This window comes from Pyxicephalus adspersus, chromosome 4 (genome assembly GCF_032062135.1).
Source record: "Pyxicephalus adspersus chromosome 4, UCB_Pads_2.0, whole genome shotgun sequence".
NCBI classification, from domain to species: domain Eukaryota; kingdom Metazoa; phylum Chordata; class Amphibia; order Anura; family Pyxicephalidae; genus Pyxicephalus; species Pyxicephalus adspersus.
In genome coordinates, this window is record NC_092861.1 from 26,191,009 (window position 1) to 26,210,617 (window position 19,609).

At 37.7% G+C, this 19,609-nt stretch overlaps 1 long non-coding RNA gene across 1 annotated transcript; it reads right to left on the reverse strand.

Annotated features, from left to right (window-relative positions):
- Positions 1 to 553: 553 nt before the first annotated feature.
- On the reverse strand, positions 554 to 19,201 carry LOC140328197 (uncharacterized). The gene is made up of 3 exons (XR_011920250.1): positions 18,416 to 19,201; positions 17,587 to 17,678; positions 554 to 981 (listed from the first exon to the last, which is right to left on the reverse strand). It is a non-coding gene; the product is annotated as an uncharacterized lncRNA (long non-coding RNA).
- Positions 19,202 to 19,609: the final 408 nt, after the last annotated feature.

Genomic DNA, 19,609 nt, shown 5'->3' on the forward strand with positions numbered 1-19,609 from the left:
ATATACAACAGGCTGGCTGGTATCTCCCTCTTCCAGTCTTGTTGTGTAAGGAATTAAAAAAGGTTACTATAAAGACAAAATTAGTTTTTTTAATGGTTGCAGAATTGATTAAACCCATATGTCTTACATATGCATTCATGTCTTCTTTAGTATAGCCATCACTCAACAGATTTTTTTTCTTTGAGGGTTTCTAATACTCATTGTTTCTGTAATACTGTCCATCCAATTTAACCTCTGGTCATTCCTTCCCATTTTGCTTACATTCTTTCTCAGCATCAGAGTCTTTTCTAATGAGTCCTGTCTTATTATGTGGCTAGAATATTTGAGGTTTAGTTTCAGTGTCAGTACCTCCAATGAGTGATCTGGATTTATTTCCCGGAGCACTGATTGATTGCCTCCTACTCAGGCCAAGGAACTCTCAACACTTTTTTCCAACAGTGGAGTTCAAAAATGTTGGTTTTGTGATGTTTAGCCTTGCTACTATGAAACCCAACGTTCTCTCCTTTGTATTACTAATGTGAAAAACATAGTTATAGTGACTGAAAATCACAGATTTGATATTTGATATCTATTTATTATTTTATCTAGATATGCAATAGCCCTTTAATATTATAGCTCCATCATTTTATCCAGAGGATTTGGAACCCAGAAAAATAGGAACTTTTCTTTGTCTTCTCTTTTTTCAAGAGTATCAAGGGATTTTTTTTTGAACTATTGAATCTTCAGACCTTTTTTTCTACTTTTTGTATTAAAGTCTTGTAAATTGGCTGTCAATTTTGTACTTGTCTCAATCACTTAGCAAAGTAATGAATCCTCTTCCATGTCACTTAGCTTAGTGAATACAATCAAATCTCAACTTGCAAAGAATACCCAATCACGTGCAAAGGAAGCTACAAAACAGGATTTTTGCTATTACAAGGTGAGATGATGAAAATAAACTGACAAAAGAAGATAGAAATGTAGTACAGAATGGTCTTGTCCCTGTAAAATAAAAGAAGCAAAAAGTTGGAATGAACCAAAATGGAACTTTCATTTGGGCTACAGATAATACAGCTGTGTTTCTTAACCTCTTTATCATAGATGAACCCTTTAAAATAACTTTTAGGATTTTAGGGAACCCCTTCTATATTACTATATCCACAGCTCACAGTATATTAGTGTAGTAGTTAGTGGAAAGAATGCATCTTATATTGCTCTCCATTTGGAAGAATGTCACCCTGACCTGAGATTTAAAAAATTACTTATTGCAACCTCTGGGGGAACCCTGGTTGAGAAACTCTGCACTACAACAATAATAATTACTGTATACGGTATATATATATATATATATATATATATATATAATAGTTGATAATCTGGCTTTGCCCGGGTATTTATTTATTGCAATGTAAAAAAAAGTATGTTAAAATATAAGCAAAAGGCACACTATCACTGAGCAATACATACACACATACATACATACATACATACATGCAAATATACCTCTGACATATACCACAGCACTGTACAAAGATCAGCGGTCCCCTCACATGAGTCTGAGTCATATGTATAGCAAGTTTGGTTTAAATGTATCAATGCGTTTCCTAGTGAAGTCATACATACATACAAACAAATATAGCTCTGACATATAGCACAGCGCTGCACAAAGATCAGCGGTGGACTTACATGAGTCTGAGTCTTATGTCTAGCAAGTTTGGTTGAAATGTCTCCATGCGTTTTTGAGTAATGGTGGAACATACATACACACATACACACATCCAATTTTATATATATAGATTTATATAGCTCTGACATATACCATAGTGCTGTACAATAAAACTCTGAGCTAGACCCATCAGTCTCTGTACAGAAGAGCTGAAACTCACAATGTCCCCCACAGTCACACACTATTATTATACATTTATCTACCTTTGACATATACCACAGCGCTGTAGAAAGATCATCTGTGTCATATGTCCAGCTAGTTTGGTTTGAATGTCTCTATGCGTTTCCGAGTTATGGTGGAACATAGCATGTTTGATTGAAGTTTCTCCATGCGTTTCCTAGTGATCACCAAATATAGCTCTAACATATAGCACAGCGCTGCATTCACATGAGTCTGAGTCTTATGTCTAGCAAGTTTGGTTGAAATGTCTCCATGTGTTTTTGAGTAATGGTGGAACATACACACATACATACATACAATTTTATATATATATAGATTTATTATAGCATGTCATGTCAGTCCTTTGTGATTTCATGTCATGTCAGTCAGTCATAGCATGTCATGTCAGTCATTTGTGCAAAATGAAAGGGTCAGTGTATGCCCCCCTTATTTTGAAAGATGCAACACACATAGTCTAGGGATAGGCAAAACTGCTCATAGACACTCACCATTAGTTTCCCACATTTCAATTCCTTTGCGTACTACATGGAGCATCCGTAGTGTGTTTCTTGTTTACTGTAAATTGATTGCATGCCTCCCTTTTAGTTTATCTCTTCATTTTTACGCCATCATTTGGAATTAACATACTTCTGATTTCCATACTGTTGCCTTTATACAAATCCACATCCTCTGATTAGAATTACGTATTTGTTGTGCAATATCTCAGCCTCCCCTGTCATATTGTGTAACTTAATTCAATTACATGCACATCCTGCGCAGATTTCAGCATTGTTCGCCGTGATTGCCTAAAGCCGTGATTTGCAGGCCATGTAGCGCTGATTAATAGACTGTGTCATTCTGGTAACAGTTGCCTCATGCCTGATTCTCTCATGCAATCATCACATAGCTGAGTGCCCCTGTTATCTGAGAGTAACAAGGAAGACATACACAGAGCGCTCACCCTGCCAACTTAATAAATTATTGATGACCCCAGTGACAAAGGACTACAAGAGGCTGACATTTGCAGTTCCCACTGTCATTACTCCGTGATCTCACAGATAATTCTGCAATATATGATGACCTTTTCTCTGACAGGCGGCATCATCGCAGCAGGACTCTTTGATTTTAGCAGCAAATACAAGGTGTGGAGAGAATTGGACCAATGATGTCATCCATGCTTGCTGATGGGGGAGATTCACAAGGTTTAATTTTTCTGACTCCAGGACAAAAATGCCAATAAAGTGTACACGGTCTTTGATTCCCTTTTTCCTGTAATGAACTTTCAGATTTATTTCCAGCGGCGGTGCAGGATTGATGGAGAACTGCGTGTTACATTGTCCATTGTTAGATATATGGGAACAGTTCTGGACTGGAAGTATTAAGCAGCCTGCCAATATACTGGGTGCCAGCCAAGTTTTGTGAACATTACCAATTTGTGCTGAGCCTGGTGCAGTACTGTATTTCATGAATTGGCATCATAATTAAAGTAGTTTAGCATTGATGCCAAGTGTGGGATATGTGTAAACCTCAGGGAAGAGCATTCACACTTTTTAAAACCCAATTGATCCTTCAGTTAATATATTCTAGGAGCATCCAGACAAAGGGGTCGTACAGTATAATTTCATTCTAAAGCAGCAACAACCTGAGTAAAAAGTACTGATGTCTGTGTAAAACTATTGAGAGGCCCACAGACTTGTCAGACCTATATTTGTGCCGTTATCAAAATGCATACTCCTTGCCGATTGGAGAGATCTGGATAAACAGTCGGACCTCTGCAAAGAGAACCCTGCTTCCCTGCATGGGTCCCTCCCTGTAGCAGGCTGGGAGGACACAGACTTTTCTAGACCCTTTGGTTTGATGCAGTTGGAATATAATGTGGACTGAAGTTTATTGGGTTTTTTTTTGGCTAAAGTTTACCCTGCGAATATTTTGCTTTCACTCCCCCCCCCCCATAAAATGTTACTTCTCCATGATTGAATTGCTGGATTCAGGGCTGCCATTCTGGCATAACCAGTACTGCTTTATTGGGCCCAGTCAATTTATGGGGCCCAATTGGCCTCATTGGGCCAGTTAATCATTAACATCTGGCTAGCCAGCAAGGCAGCCAGGTGCATATGAAAGGTCAAGTTCCATTGGGACCTGGCTCCTTGATTCTTGCAAAGCTGGGACTTTTAGACTTGGTAGAGAGGGGCCAAGTAAGTTTACCTAGTATAGGACACAGAGATTTCTAATAGTGACCCTGGCTGAATATACATCAGTGGTGCGGACACTTTTTAGGAAGACATGTTTCAAAGTTCTCTAACATACGTGAACATATCAATTTTATTTCAGAAAATATACTTAATATTTTTTGTATCTACTGCAAGGTGCCAACGGTGTTTACTAAAAGACTAAAAACACAGAACTTGTTTATGATACACAGTGCTTTCTGAAAACTAAATGTCATCAGTTAGGTTTTACATCTACTTTAAGGCCAGCAACGCAAATTAGAAATTCAATTTCCATGATATTTACTGTTTTTACTTATCATATCCTGAATTGTATATTAAATTGTAATCATAAATTATGTGTATTGTGTGCCCACTAAAATATGTGAATGCAGGATGTGTTTAGTGTATATGCGCAAAATAGCAATTATTATAAATATTTATAACACACAGCACTGTATATCATTCTTTCTAAACATATTATCATGTAGGAAGCCTGGAAATATTTGTCAGATCTCAGGAAACCACCCACAAGTAATAAGACAAATATAGACTTTCCTAATATTCTTGAAATAAATGATGATAGGGGCCAAAAAAGAAACACAGAAAAAATTCCCTTACATCTGTGGTCAGTGTAGAAGTGGCCCCTGACATCAGTCCTTAGTGTAGAAGTAACCCCTTACATTGGCGGTCAGTATATATGTATCCCCTACAGCAGTGGTTAGTGTAAAAGTGAACTGTTACATTGGTGGTCAATGTAGAAATGAACCCTTACACTGGTCCTTAGTGTAGAAGTGGCCCTTTACATTAGTGGTCAGTGTACATGTAGCCCCCTTACAGTAGTCATCCGTACAGGAGTGACCCCTTACATTGGTGGCCAGTGTAGAAGTGATTTCTTACATTGGTAGGCAGTGTAGAAGTGACCCTTTACATTGGTGGGCAGTGTAGAAGTGACCCCTTACATTGGTGGCCAGTGTGGAAATGACCCCTTACAGTGGTGGCAGTTTAGAAGTGACCCCTTACATTGGTGGCCAGTTTAGAAGTGACCCCTTACATTGGTGGTCAGTGTATACATGACCCATTACATTAGTTCTTAGTTTGGCAGTGACCCCTTGCATTGGTGGTCAGTGTTAAAGTGATCCCTTACATTAGTGGCCATTGTAGAAGTGACCCCTTACATTGGTGGTCAGTGTAGAAGTGACCCCTTACATTGGTGGTCAGTGTAGAAATGACCCCTTACATTGGGGGTCAGTGTAGACATGACCCATTACATTGGTTCTTAGTTTAGCAGTGACCCCTTACAGTGATGGTCAGTGTAGGAGTGACCCCTCACATTGGTTTTTTCATTAGCAAATCATGAGTAGGATAACAAACAGTTAATAAATGTTTATGGAGGGGTCACATAGGAGTAAGTTGAGTGTCTCCCAATCCAGCCAAACCTGGCCAAAACAAGAGACCATCTCATATGTGTTGTACTCTAACATAGGCCTGCTTTTCTCAAACAGGTTTATGGTAGCCATAAATGTAGGGATTTTTAGGTACCTAGGGAATCATTGTTTTTTAATACACAGAGTATACAGTATTGTTCTGGACTTGCAATCGATTTAAAATATTGCTTGAAAATACAGCTGATCCATCATAAATGTATATGATCAATGAAAACTGACTGTGTAATCGATCTGTGTTATGATGGTTCTCTGGAACACACAAAGATATATGTTCATCTTGTGTTCACATGTAATTAACACAATTTTGTCATGGCAGATTGACGTAGTGGAGTCAAAATAAATCGCTTTTTAAATCTGTCAAATGGAGAGAATGTGGTTTGTGATTTTTTAAAAAATCAATCTGAGTTTAGTTGCAATATTCCGTGTGTGCCCACCATAGAATAGAACTGTTGATTGCTATTGATCACCACAGCCGCAGTTCAGCCAGAACAGGAACTCACCGCAGCTCTTCTCTCCTTCCCTCTCCTCCCCTCTGCATAGGATTTACCCTTCAAACTCAGACATTCCATACAAGCATGTTTGTGCTTTCTTTTTATGTCTTTTAGCCTTTCAACTGATATGTTATGTTTATTGGCACCCTCAGCTATATTTCCAAATAATTATAATGACTCCCTATTTATAAAGAGAAGAAAAAGAGAGATCAGCCCTTAGGCACAGTGATTGGTGTACCTCTAACATTTCTAGGCATGCCAAGCAAAGTTTATACACTAATAAGATTCTTTCAATTTCAAGTTAGGATCACTAATCAGTTCTAAACATTTTTCTTAAATGCTATTATTGATAGACTTTCCCTTTAGGTATAGTGTGTCTACTTCAGTTTCTTAATCTAAAAAATCTTGGTGCACCATAATCAGGCTTTGTGCCAGATACTGCAAGATACCTTAAGACACTTTATTTCCACAACCAATGTTGTATCACATCATAGAACAGGATAGGGATTAAATGGGAGCTAAAGCTAGATCACCCACAAGATGGGGCAGCACAGTGGCTCATGGTGGCACGGTTAGCACTCTGGCCTTTGCTAGGTCCCAGGTTCAAATCTCAGCCAGGGCACTAACTGCATGGAGTTAGCTGGTTCGCCTTATGTTTGCATGGGTTTCCTTCCACATTCCAAAAACATGCAGGATTGTGACTATGGTAGAACCATTAGATTGTGAGCTCCTTTGAGGGACAGCTAGTGACATGACTATGGACTTTGTACAGCGCTGCGTAATATGTTGGCATTATATAAATTCTGTGTAATACTAATAATAAAGATAGGGCCCAGGTGTATGTCCAGGTGTCCCAAACCATGTGCTCTTGCAATAACCCAATGGAATGGTGCGGTTGGTAAAAACTGCCTGTCTGTAAATTCACAAGAAGCATGCACATGTAAGCTGTTAGTGATTGATAGGGAGCGTACACTACAAACAGCACCAATGGAGCAAGTTCTCTGTGCATATTACAGTCCTTTTTTTTAAGAAGGCAATACAGTAAACTGTACAGAAGAAACATGTTTATAATCATATTTATATGTCATCAAAAACATAGCCCTATTTATGAATCAATATTATAAAATAACAAGTACAAAAAAATACAAAGTCAAGGTGCAATAAAAGGCCAAAAGGAGAATAAACTGGATGCCTTGTAAGCAATTTTTCAACTTAAAATGAGATAAGGGTAGGAAATATTTTAAAAAGAAAAGGGGTGTGAGAAAAAGGAAGAAATATATAATATTATATAATAGGGGAGAGAAAGAATATATAAAAGGGAGAATCAAAGAGAGTAAAGGAAAGGGGGAAACTGCATCCTTTTTGATTGCCACTACAGTGAAGTCATTGTTACTACTGGGCAAGTTGTGCTTTGGAGATTCTTTGGAGGAAGACCATTGATCTCCCTACTCATCAGTTGCATGACACGTGGGTGCAGTGGACATGAGTGATCAATTAGTTAAAAATTAGGCTTTTTTTTGGATATTTCTCGACCTACTCGTATTGTGTAATGACTGTAGGATATCATAGTTCTCTGTAGTAGATCCATCTCATGCCCATGTTGAATAACTTAAAAAAAAAGTATTATCACTGTAGTTTGGTATGCTACTGCACGTAAAGATCCCAGTCAAGCAGGGAATTTTTATAATTTATTTCTAATAAGAACACAAAACACAAACTGACTCTGCCATGTCCCAGAGCTGCACATTACTTCCAGGGTTAGGAAGTCTCTCCCCAGTAGGCTCAATTCACAAGTGCATGGGATTGATCCCTATTATCATTGTCATATTTAACAAGCAAATTATGTTTTGTATCAGGCACCTCAAACATCATAATCTACCTGTGAACTTGGCAGGGCATGGGCACTTTAACACAAATGAAACTGCAGCCAGTTATGGAAAACTATAACAGTAGCTTCTATGGCCACAGAATATTAATTGTAAAGCTTTGCCTGAAAACTCCCTTGTCACTCTGCCGTGAAAGATGAAAGGCTTTGTGTTAATTGAATTAAAATTGAATTATAATTTCTACCTGTGACTGTTCACATCAAACATATGCCCCAGATATTGTATGCACCTCCATTGTTTTAACAACATTACAAGTATTTTCAGCTTTTACTAAAGCATAAATACACTAAAAATGCATTAACATAATAAGGAACATACTGAATTGAATGAATTAACTAGTAAGAATAAAACTCAAATACTTCATACTAAAGAGCTATTAATACTTTTTACAAATACATATTTAAAGCATGAGTGCACTTTGAGAGATTTTGCAGTTATCCTTCATCCTTTAATCCCCACCTTCCCCCTGCTTAGATGTAGCTGCTGTCCGTGAACTCCTCAATGCCAGGATCTCCACTAATAATGTTTAACGGAGCCTCCATGTTTTCTGTACTACTTGAATGACTATTCCCAAACCCTGACCATAGGCTGTTTTTGGCTGATAGCTACCCAACAATAGTGACAAGTCCAATAAGGTCTTAGAAGCCCATTATGTTTTCTATTCTATACTCATCGCAGGTGACATGGTCATCATGGTTCTACTAATACCCCTGGGGAAGCCTAAGGGCGAAACGGGTCGGATTAACAAATCGTTTCCAAACTTCTCTCCCCACCTCTAAGTTTAAGAAGAGAACCCTTCCTATATGATATACACGTGATCAGACCTTTATCCGTCTATACTTACCCCTTTCTTTTTATTATGAAATAAATAGGATAGGACACACTGCTGTGATATCTAAACATGTACGTTTTGTAAACTAATACTACCACTGTTTTGTACAATGTAAACTAATAGTCTAGACTATGTAAACTAACATTTTTACTGTTTTTGTATTATGCACAATATATGTTTCATGGCCAAAACAAAATCCTGGTCTCTCTGTTTGTTTATTTAAGTTAATGGTAGCTGCTATAAAGTTTACAAAAATTGGCTTAGCAGGTGTGACCAATGCAATAAAGATTCTACTGGCAGGATGAAGGCATTGCAAACGGCCATGGCCAGAGTATTGAGGTAAGTATGCATTTGTGCAGGGGAAGATAGGGAACTTTAGATTGGAGTGGAGGGACAATAAAAAGTGCACTTTAAATTCCTGTATATTCAAATTATAGGCCTGTTTTTATCATTGAAGGGCCAGTCAATTCTATTGTGACATTTCAAATACAAATCCTATATTGGTCCCCTTATAATGTATACACAAGATGTGAGCTAGGATATAAAGTATGACCCACCTAAGTCATACTGACATAGGCCAATATCCCTTAAATTGGCAGTCATAATTTTTTTTTTAATTGAAGGGTATTTTTGAAGCAAACCTATGCTTTGTCGCTATTTTCTATAATTCCTTGATTAAAGTTACCTTTCTTACACCTACCTAAGCAGCATTCTGGGTAACATGTAACAAATAATGACTTATTCCAAGCAGATATCATACTACAGGTTGACTGACTTTTTTATTAGGAACTTCCCTGCTCATGGAACGGGTGGGTGGCATTGGATAGGCAGAGCTGCTGTTTTAATGAAGGTAATCATTAATAAGCCTGATCCACCTGGAAAAAAAGTTCAGTTTGCAGAACTTCAAACACTCCCTTAGACTGTGACATAGACACATACATTTATAGTTGTAAGAGGAATTTATTAAGGAGTCTTTATTATATATCTCATTGGCCTTACAAAGGTGTTCATAGCCCTGGAGCCAAGGGTACATAAGTCAAATCTTCTAATGAGTGCCATGGGTCTTCTTTGTTGTAATTCCAGTGGACAAACATATTCTGACCTTCATATTCCAACCAATTCCTTGCTGCTGAAATGCTGACACTTATATTTATAGGCCCAACAAATGTCCATTATTTTGGTTACAACAAGCACCAAGGCCAATGGAGTAGAAATAGGAGGGGGACAGAGGAAAGCAGTGAAAGCTTTGTTATCTTGTGTGTTTTTTTAAGAGACTAAATATCTTCTTATTGTCTGATGTGAACAAACAAGCAAGGACGCAGGGAATGTTTGTCTACAAAGAATCCAGACTATGTGCATGGTAACATAGCAGCTGCTGCCTTCTTCTTCCATTGTGGTTATTTTAGCAAGGGTTGGGAGCGGAGCTCCGCTGATTATCAAGCCACAGTGATGCTCTTGCTCAGGGCTTTACTTTATTTCTTTCTGTCATATCAAATATAAACACCTCAGGTAATAATTTACTTTTTTCATCAATGTGTTTTTTTGTGCAGATTTGTGACATCACTGAGACCTAATTTACAGCACTGACGTACCTTATCCTCTAATTGTGTCGCTAGGTATTTCAGATTCTTCCACTAAACATAAATTACAAGATGAGTTATGTAATGAAGTTTTGTAAACATGCACTGATGAATATGTAACAGCTTTATGCAATTTCCAAAAAAAAATACATTCGGAGTTAAGGTGGTACAGAGGAAAGCAGTATTTGTTCTTAAGGAACCACATAAAATAGGACATTATTATTTATATGCTTCCTTTACCCAAAAATAGCTGCTTATATGTAGTAAATCACTAATCTGTACAGTAACCTCCGCTACAGGTCATTTGCTCCATTTTCTGAAACTAGGAAAACTTGTTCTATACATACATTTGTAATTTATTCACATGAAATACATTTTTGGTTAGGGTTATTGGCTCATTAAAGAAGACAGGGAGATGCTATAGTTCAATGTGATGTACATGTACAGGTCTAGAACAAATAGTCCAATTATCCCCCAAAAATTATGGGTGGATGGTACCAGTTTATAACGTGTGTTGTATTTGCCCATCATTGGGGGTCAAGTATAATTTAGAACAAAACGTCTTTGTTCCTGTGTCTGCTATTGGGCTTTTATGTAACACTTTAGACAATTATTTCATTAATATTATCTTGTATTTATATAGCTATGACATATAGAGGGCTATACAAAGTCCGAAGTCATGTCATTAACTGCCCCTCAAAGAGGCTTACAATCTAACACAGTGTTTATCAAACCAGGGTTCCTCCAGCCGTTGCTGAGCAGTTTTTGCCTCCCAGGTTAGTTAAATTGATACCAGCAATCTTTTTGGCTGTTTGTAAGGATGCCATTCTTCCCTATGGCCAGTATTGTAAGAAGCATTCTTCCTATTGACCCCCACACTAATGTACTGTGAGCTGTGCATATAGTAATTATAGCGGGGTTCCATGAAGGCCTGAAAGTTATTTCAAGGGTTCCCCATGTTAAAAAGATTAAAAAAAAAATTCTAAAAGAAAAAAAAAGTCCTTGATGTCTGTGCTGATCAATGAATGCAGCCACGGCTGCATTCATCGATCAGCTCAGTGTGCGATCCCCGCGACTAGAGGTCAAATGGGGACAAGTCTCCCCATTCAAAACCTCTAGTGCTTTCTGGTTGGCTGGGGAAAGGTAAACCCTTGTAAACCCTGAGGTTTTGAATAGGGAGACTTGTCCCCATTTAACCTTTAGTGCCGGGAATCGCACAAAGGAGGATTCCCAGGGCTGCATTCATTCATGCAATACTCCTGTAATGATTTCCTGGAACTTCTGATGGGTCCATGAAATTTGTTCGCCAAAATTTTGCGGACCCATCGGAAGTTCGAGGAAATAACCCACGAGAAAGCCCATCCCTAATTACACAGTCTAAGGCCTCTTTGAGGAGAAGTCAGTTAGCTTACCTGAATGTTTTTGGTATGGTATAATCACAGTAATAATTAGTAATCACCAGGCAGGCAGATAGCAAATTCAGGGTAGGGCTGTGAGCAACAGGGCATGGTGGGGCTGAAGTAACAGGGATGTGGGCGAGCATAACTAACTCATCCCAGGGGGCAGGAAAGATTCATCTTGAAAAGTGAGCGTCTTTAAACTGTTGTGGAGTAGCTTCAAAAATTTTCCAAGAAACACAGGGAACATGTATCTAAGTGTTGCACAATGTATTTTTTTTTTAATTTTTGCAAATAGTGTCCCTTAACAAAATTAGATGTGAGCTACAGTTTTTTTTGTCCCAATTAGTGATGATACACTTTTTGTAACCAGAAAATGAACAGAATGTATAATTGGAAAAATAACTAAAGTAAGCTATACTGACCTCTGTCCTAGCTTTCTCACCACATTTTTTTAAAGAATTTCATGGGCCAGGATGATGGCAGTTGCAACACCAACTCCTCCCACAATTGGGTAATAAGGTCAGTAATGCTTTATGTTGATTTTTCAAAATCCAGGAGGTGGGGGTGATGGGAAAAGTCTCTACACTATGTTGGAATGTGTTGTGTATAACAATGTCCTATTTATTTTGGTACACACCAACGCAATCTGTTGATATAAACTGAAACCAATGGACACATTGCTAATTGCCTTGTTTTTGGATAAGGACTGCATTGGTCAACTGTCACCAGAACAATTGTCCTCATTGAAAGATATCCCTTCACCTTCTGCTCTAAAGACAAAAATAACATTTTGAATTGATCCTTATGTTTTTTTTATTGAAGACAGATCTACTACACGGGCACAAACAGCAATACAAATGACAGAAATGGTAACCATAGACTTCCCTGTATAATTCAAACTAGGTTTTGACTAGAATACTCTTTCATTCTAATTTTTTTTTCAGGAATGGTTTGATTGGTATGTAATGTTCATTCACTTTTCAATGCACTACCCTAACAGTCACACACAGATCCCAATGCCCCCCTAGGCAAACATACAGTTTAAGTTTCTTTTTGATGTTCATCGTTGTTGACACACAGATATGTATATGTCTACTACAGTGTCACCTGTGCAGGGTCTACACGTGTCAGGGCAAGGGCCCACAATGCACCTATAAACACAGTTGGCCATTAAATATAAATCCTGCCATATCTTACTGTTTACAAACATGTTTTATATAGAAAAGACTTCAGTGGAACCACAAAAACCTTGTGCAAACTTCTATAATACTCCTAGCACCAATGGACCTAATCTCATATTTCAGTCACTTTACAGCAGATGTTCTTGACCAGGGCTCCATGGAACCCCAAGGTTCGTCCGACTGATTGACCTCCCATTTAAGGATGCCTGCATAGTTCTCAGGCCAACACCACTTGGTAAAGCCAGATTAATGACTTTATTGCTGTTTTCAGTTGTCTGTAAAGATACTGTTCTAGCCACCACTGTATGGGGAAAATTCTTTCCTTTTGACACCAATTCAGTCCCCAAATAACTTGGTTTTAGCAGGGGTTCCCCAAGACCTAAAACCTATTTTGGGTTTCCCAGGGTTGAAATGATTGAAAAAGGTAGTTTTAGATGATGAACTTTATCGGTTTTAAAGAAACATACCAGTTACAATTACAATTTATAGAAAAGAACAGAAAGAAAAAAAGGGGAGGGAGGTACAAACAAAAAGAAAGCCAAAAGCAAACATACTGTCAAACATATTAAAACTAAAGAGGCTTAAAACACGAATTATAAATAAAATCATACAAGGATTAAATATTAAATAAGAGTAAGAAATTTAAACCAGGAGGGGCAGATATGGGTTTATCGGGGAAGGTGGAAAGGAATTAGATACAAGAGTGATTTGATCTTACAGTAAAAACACAGTATAAATATTCCATTAGTAACTAAGGCAAATTAAGGCACAGTTAAGAGCAAAACGTGTTATCCAGTAATGGAGAATTAGAAAAGTGTATCCAGGGATTTAAATGTATCTTCATCTAGAGTTATGAGTTTATCCTTTCTCATAAGTTCATTACCTTTGTCCACCTACAGAGGAAAAGGACATAATACATTTTTGTATTTTCTTGTAGCTTCTCTAAAATTTTAAACAAAATATGAAAAATAATAGATGTCTATATTTAGTCATTTCATTTTAGCACACCCAGCTTCTGATTAACCAGGGTTTTTCATTTTAATTGCTATGCTGTATTTGCATGAATAGTGGGATGAGCCAGCAAAATGGCATAGGTGAAACTAAAGCGAGAGAGTCCTGAAATAAGTAAATAAGCTCAGCCAGATGAGATCAGCTTCATTCTGTAAATGTCAGCAGCTGTATGTAAATCTATTTACTATTCAACAAAGCTTTTTAATGAAAGCTTCTCGCTGTAATGTACTCAGTTAGGTCATTGCAGAAATAAATTATTTACCAGTCATTTCTTCTTTTCACAAATGGATTTAACTGGTTTGTTTAATTGAATTCTTTGCATTGGGTTATGCTTCCAGCCTCCTCTTTTTTAGGCACAATTCTTATTTTTACCACTGTAATTAGAATTTGCATTTTGCACCTGCTTTTCCAAATGGCATCTCAAATAGTATATATTTTCATTAAAATGGTCAGCAGCCTCTAAAAGGGGATGGAATAGCAAGCACATGCAAAATTTGAAGCAATAAATTTCGTGAAAGGCATTCTGGTTCCCAGGCAGAGAAGCTTAAAAAAAGTGCAGCTACAGTTTTAGTTTAAATTCAGATTAAGTTTTCCTAAAAGTCCAGATGAAATCTCACATTATTTGAGATAATATAAAAAATGCCTTTGTTTTATTTTAATGCTTCCGGCACCTCTTTCACTCCATGCTGGGACAGATGGGATGGCTAAATATCATACAGACAAATACTGTAGAAAAGGGAAGGATGTGTCTGCTAGAGTTTGCTAGGGGTTCTTCTTACTGTGACTGATTGACTACCCATTAATAATTCCTGCATAGTTCTTGGGCCAACACTTGATTCGGCTTGCTCCTACTTTCTGCTCCTCACTCAAAACCAATCTTTTCAAACTTGCCTACCCGTATTCTTCTGTCTTTTAAACTCTCACTACCTACTCACCAATACATACCCCCCTCCTATTGTGTGATACTTCCCCCACCTCCTAGATTGTGAGCCCTTTGGGGCAGGGTCCTCTCCTCCTCCTGCGACACTGTCTGTATCTGTTTGTCATTTGCAACCCCTATTTAATGTACAATGCTGCGCAATATGTTGGCGTTATATACATACTGTTTAATAACAATAATAAAAGTATAGGAGAAGCATTCCTCCTCTAAAATGGGTTCCCCTGTGAATGACAATACCAAATTCCTTATTATTAGAGGCCAAAGTGGTAACATGGCTGCTTTTATGTAATAGATATTCATGAAATTTATACATTTTAAACCTAAAATTTATCATATAGTATATTTGGCATTATGCCCTGCTATATACAGATCCAGATAACAGAATCTCTTTTTGCAGTTTGATAAAAGTAATCTGCTGCCTAAGAATTGTCGGAAATGTTATCATGTGTGCACATTCAGTTGACTGTTGGGTTGTCTATCAGATCTGCTGGAGGCATTTGCAATCTTGATTGCCAAGAAACGGGCACAGGAGGATTCCAACATTAAAGAGATTGACAGTACAATGTCAGCACCAAGGGGATTCTATCTTAAAGTACTTCTCTTCAGGTTCCATTCTTAAGACTCTAGCCACTGTGAATCTAGCTCATCCTCTCCGTGGTCCAGTCTGCAGGCCTCCCTGGACTAGCTAGGCCCCATGGTCAGCAAGTCCATCCTGTCCTGACTGTTGATTCAAAACAACAGCCCCCCTATTTCAGTTCTGCACATAATGGACCTGTTTTAGAAGCCTTCCTAAAAAGGCACCAGCCATTGTCATAGGCCCAAAAAGTGATGCAGCAGTGATTGGCTACTACCTATGGCTGAGTTTCTTATTGAGACGTTAGCCAATCATCATTCTCTACCACTAATTCTAGAATTGCTCAAAATACAATAAGTTTGATCTCTAAACCATTGCATAAACCTCACTACACTAAAGGGGTGCAACACTAAGATAGAAGAACCTCTTAGTATAATCTCTGACTGAATATCTTATCTTTGGGCTTCAAAATTACACACACATACTATAAGTCAGTGGTGGCCAACAGTGGGCTCATGTACAGAACTCCCAGATATGGCTGAGGAGGGATCGGTGTACTCTACACACCTTTCACCCCCCTATGTCCGCCCCAGATAAAAGTCCATATTCACCCCAGGGCAGGTAAAGATTTCTACAAATCTTGTGTACAAAAACTTGGCACACACTCAGATCAATCTATAACTAATAGAACCATATACAGGATATATTTCCAAATGTATGCAAGCAAAACCTCAGTATTAATTGTTCAGTCTAAAATTGTGAAGCAAGCAAATGAATCAGACCTGATTCTTATATGATAACGTGATTGAGGTGTCCTCATAATCATAATTCCGTAGAGACTGTGTGGGCTGGATAAACAATCATGCAATAAAAAACTTGTATAGTGTACTTTATTACAAGCTGTCAGACTTTTTTTATTTAATTGATGCAAAGTTCAATGATGATGATGTTCAGCCACCCACGGCTACCATTTAGATTTCGGTTTTAGGTAAAAGAGATATAAAACAATAGACTTCTATTAGATTCTGTGGATGACTACATTTTACATGTTTCTGTTTAATTAACCAAATAATTTTTTTGTGTATCCTAAATTGACACAATTTTGTTCAGGAACATTTCATTGTTTTATAACATTCACTTTGGTAAGTCATTGCGTTGTGCCTTTTATCAGGAATATATGTACATAATGGTCTCTATTTGTAAAGAAGGGAATCTGACATTCCCTCATATATTCCCTGGTGGAGAATCCTCCATGTCCATGTGTTTCTATAGCAGTAATTGATTCCAACCAGGGAATACCAGACACCCTGCTGTGTAAATAGAGCCCAAAGAGGTAATATGGCTGCTTTTATGTAACATATATCCAAAATGCTTTTTTTTTTACAATCCATCTCATAGTATGTTTGGCATTATGCCCTGCAATAAACAGATCCTGATATAATGTAACTTTCTTTTGTAGGTTGATAAAACTAATCTACTGCCTAACATTTGTTAAAAATGTGGTCAGCCTACCATCATGTGCGCTCATTCAGTTGGCCGTTGGGTTGCCTATCAGATCTGCTGGAGTGGTTTGCAATCTTGATGGCCAAGGAGCGTGCACAGGAGGATGCCAACATTACAGAGTTAGTAAATGCTGTTACCGGCAAGCTGGAAACTTTGCAACAAATAATAAAAAGGACTGGCTAAATGAATGAATGATGGCTAACAAATAGATTTGGGGTTTGCAAATAATTTTTTATTATTATTAAACTTATATTTAAAACTTATATTTTTATAGGGCCAACATATTATGCAGCGCTGTACATTAAATAGGGGTTGCATACGACAGACAGATACAGACAGTGATACAGGATTAGAAGAAGACCCTGCCCAGAAGAGCTTACAATCTAAGAGGTGGGAGTCAAACCATTCACTCTGCAGCATTCATACAAACACAATGATTTTGCTTTGGTGAATTATGTTTTAGTCCTGTGTCACCATGTTACACGTACAAAAAAAAATGATTTTGTTTCTCTAAATTTGAATATTCTAAATTCTACGCTACAACTGGCTTAGAAATACCTTTCAAGCTATTTTTCTTTTGTTCAGTCTAATTGAAGCTATAGTAAAAAGAAATTCATTCGTTCTGATTTAAAAGGCAGGAAACCTGATAATTTCATTCAGCATTTGTACCTGCAAGATGTTTTTGGAAATTATCGCTTTGAAATAGCAGAATTGCCGGTTCTCCAGTTGAATGTCGGTATAAAAAATGTTTGATCCACTTGCTGCTTAAAGAGAATAGGTGAAATTGTATTTTGGGGCAAAAAATATTACACATTTTTTTTTTATACTTAAAGCTAAACACCTAGCAGGTATGCAATGGGACTAATTTATTAAAGACTGGGAAAATAGATTATCTTGGTTGAACCAGGGTGATCCAACAAATCTGGAATGAATCTGGTCCAGGATTGAAAACATTAGCCAAATAATAAAGCTGTTTTTTTTAAGAAAGCCATTCCAGGTTTGCTGTATATTCCAGGTTCACCCATGATAGTCTTATCTGGTCTTGGAAAGGTTTAATAAATCAGGCCCAATGTGTACAAGTACATAAATCCCTGCTATATCCTGCATAGCTGCATAAGGATGGCATAGGAATTGGCAGCACTGGGAGTCAATCAGGCTCTGCTGCATGCACATGTGCTTACATAGAACATGCTGACAAGAGGAGAGAGCTGAGTTATTTAGTAATTGCTGTGAGCTCCTACATTGTACACTCAGTAGCTCCAAGCAGGGAGGTGACACACGCCATATTTCTCAATGCTAACATAGAATAGTGATATCATCCTTCTTCATATGCTGTTTTGCAGAAATGTATGCATGCATTCAATTTCTTCAGACCTGGGTGAGTAAACCCAGCTAAAAATATAACATTAACTTTTCAACTTAGCAATTTCCACAAATTATTATGTTCTACTATCATGTTAAAGCAGAAATAAACTAAAAACAAAAAAATTACACTTACCTTTAATCCCACAGATCACTCTATGGCGCTGGTCCTTCCCACGATCCAGTCCCATGTCGGGACTTACTAGAATTACTATTTGATAGTCAATGTTTTGAATGCTCGGCCAGATCCATTCCAGGTTTGTTGTATCACCCAGATTCACTGATGAAAGTGTATCCTCTCCAGCCTTGGAGAACTTTATTAAATCAGGCCCAATGTGTTAGAAGCTGGGCGACGGATTTGTAAGTGGTACCGAACTGTAACAAAGTAAAATCAGGTCGTCTTACCTACCAGACAGGGCAGTGTAAACTTTATAAATGAACAGGCAATTGCAAATCACTAGATAAACATATATGACCTCCATACAAGGTATTTATTTCATTTGTGTATTCAACTGTTTGCCAGGAGTGTCCCCAGCGTTGGCATTTACCGGCACTTTCTGTTCCAGTAATGTGATCACCAAATCAGGGAATTTATCAAACACATCAACAAAAACATCCCAGTAGTGTGGGGAAAAGTAAAACCTGTGATAAGTTTTTATTGCTCTCTAGGCAATTTTTGGATACATTTTCAGCCTTTCTTTCCTACATGGATCACTAGAACAGGAAATGAGGATAAATGACCCCAGCAAAGGCTAAGGAAGCCAAACAACAATGAATCTGACCCTTCACTGTCTATCCAAAATGGAAAAATAAAGTTATTTCGACTGGAGTCCTACTATTGAAGTAACCTCAGATTCCATACACAATCTACATGCCCACAAACCACAATATTAACTGACAAAACAACATAAGAAAGGAATTTATTCACTTTTTTTAACTCTTCTTCCTGGAAAATACTGAATTTCCTTTTCACGTTATAAAAACACAGTTGGTAGTTATATATATAGTGTTCACACAACAAAATCATTTGTGCACAGGAAATCCAGGAAACCTCAATACGATCAGTAAGTCTGTAGAAGTGAGATAGTATAATGTAGATACATTCTCCCTGTCTGGGCTCCATCCTCCGACCTACGCTCACCAATGCCAAAGGAAATCCATGCAATGCTGTTATTCCAGTTGACATACTGGGCCTAAAACAATCATTTTCCAAAAGACATTTGAACTTTGACCTGAACCTTGCTAAGGGTGGCCAGACAGTGTCCGCCGATATAAAATATTGATTTGCTGGGCACAGTCTAGGAAATTGCTGAGAAAATAAAATCTGAAT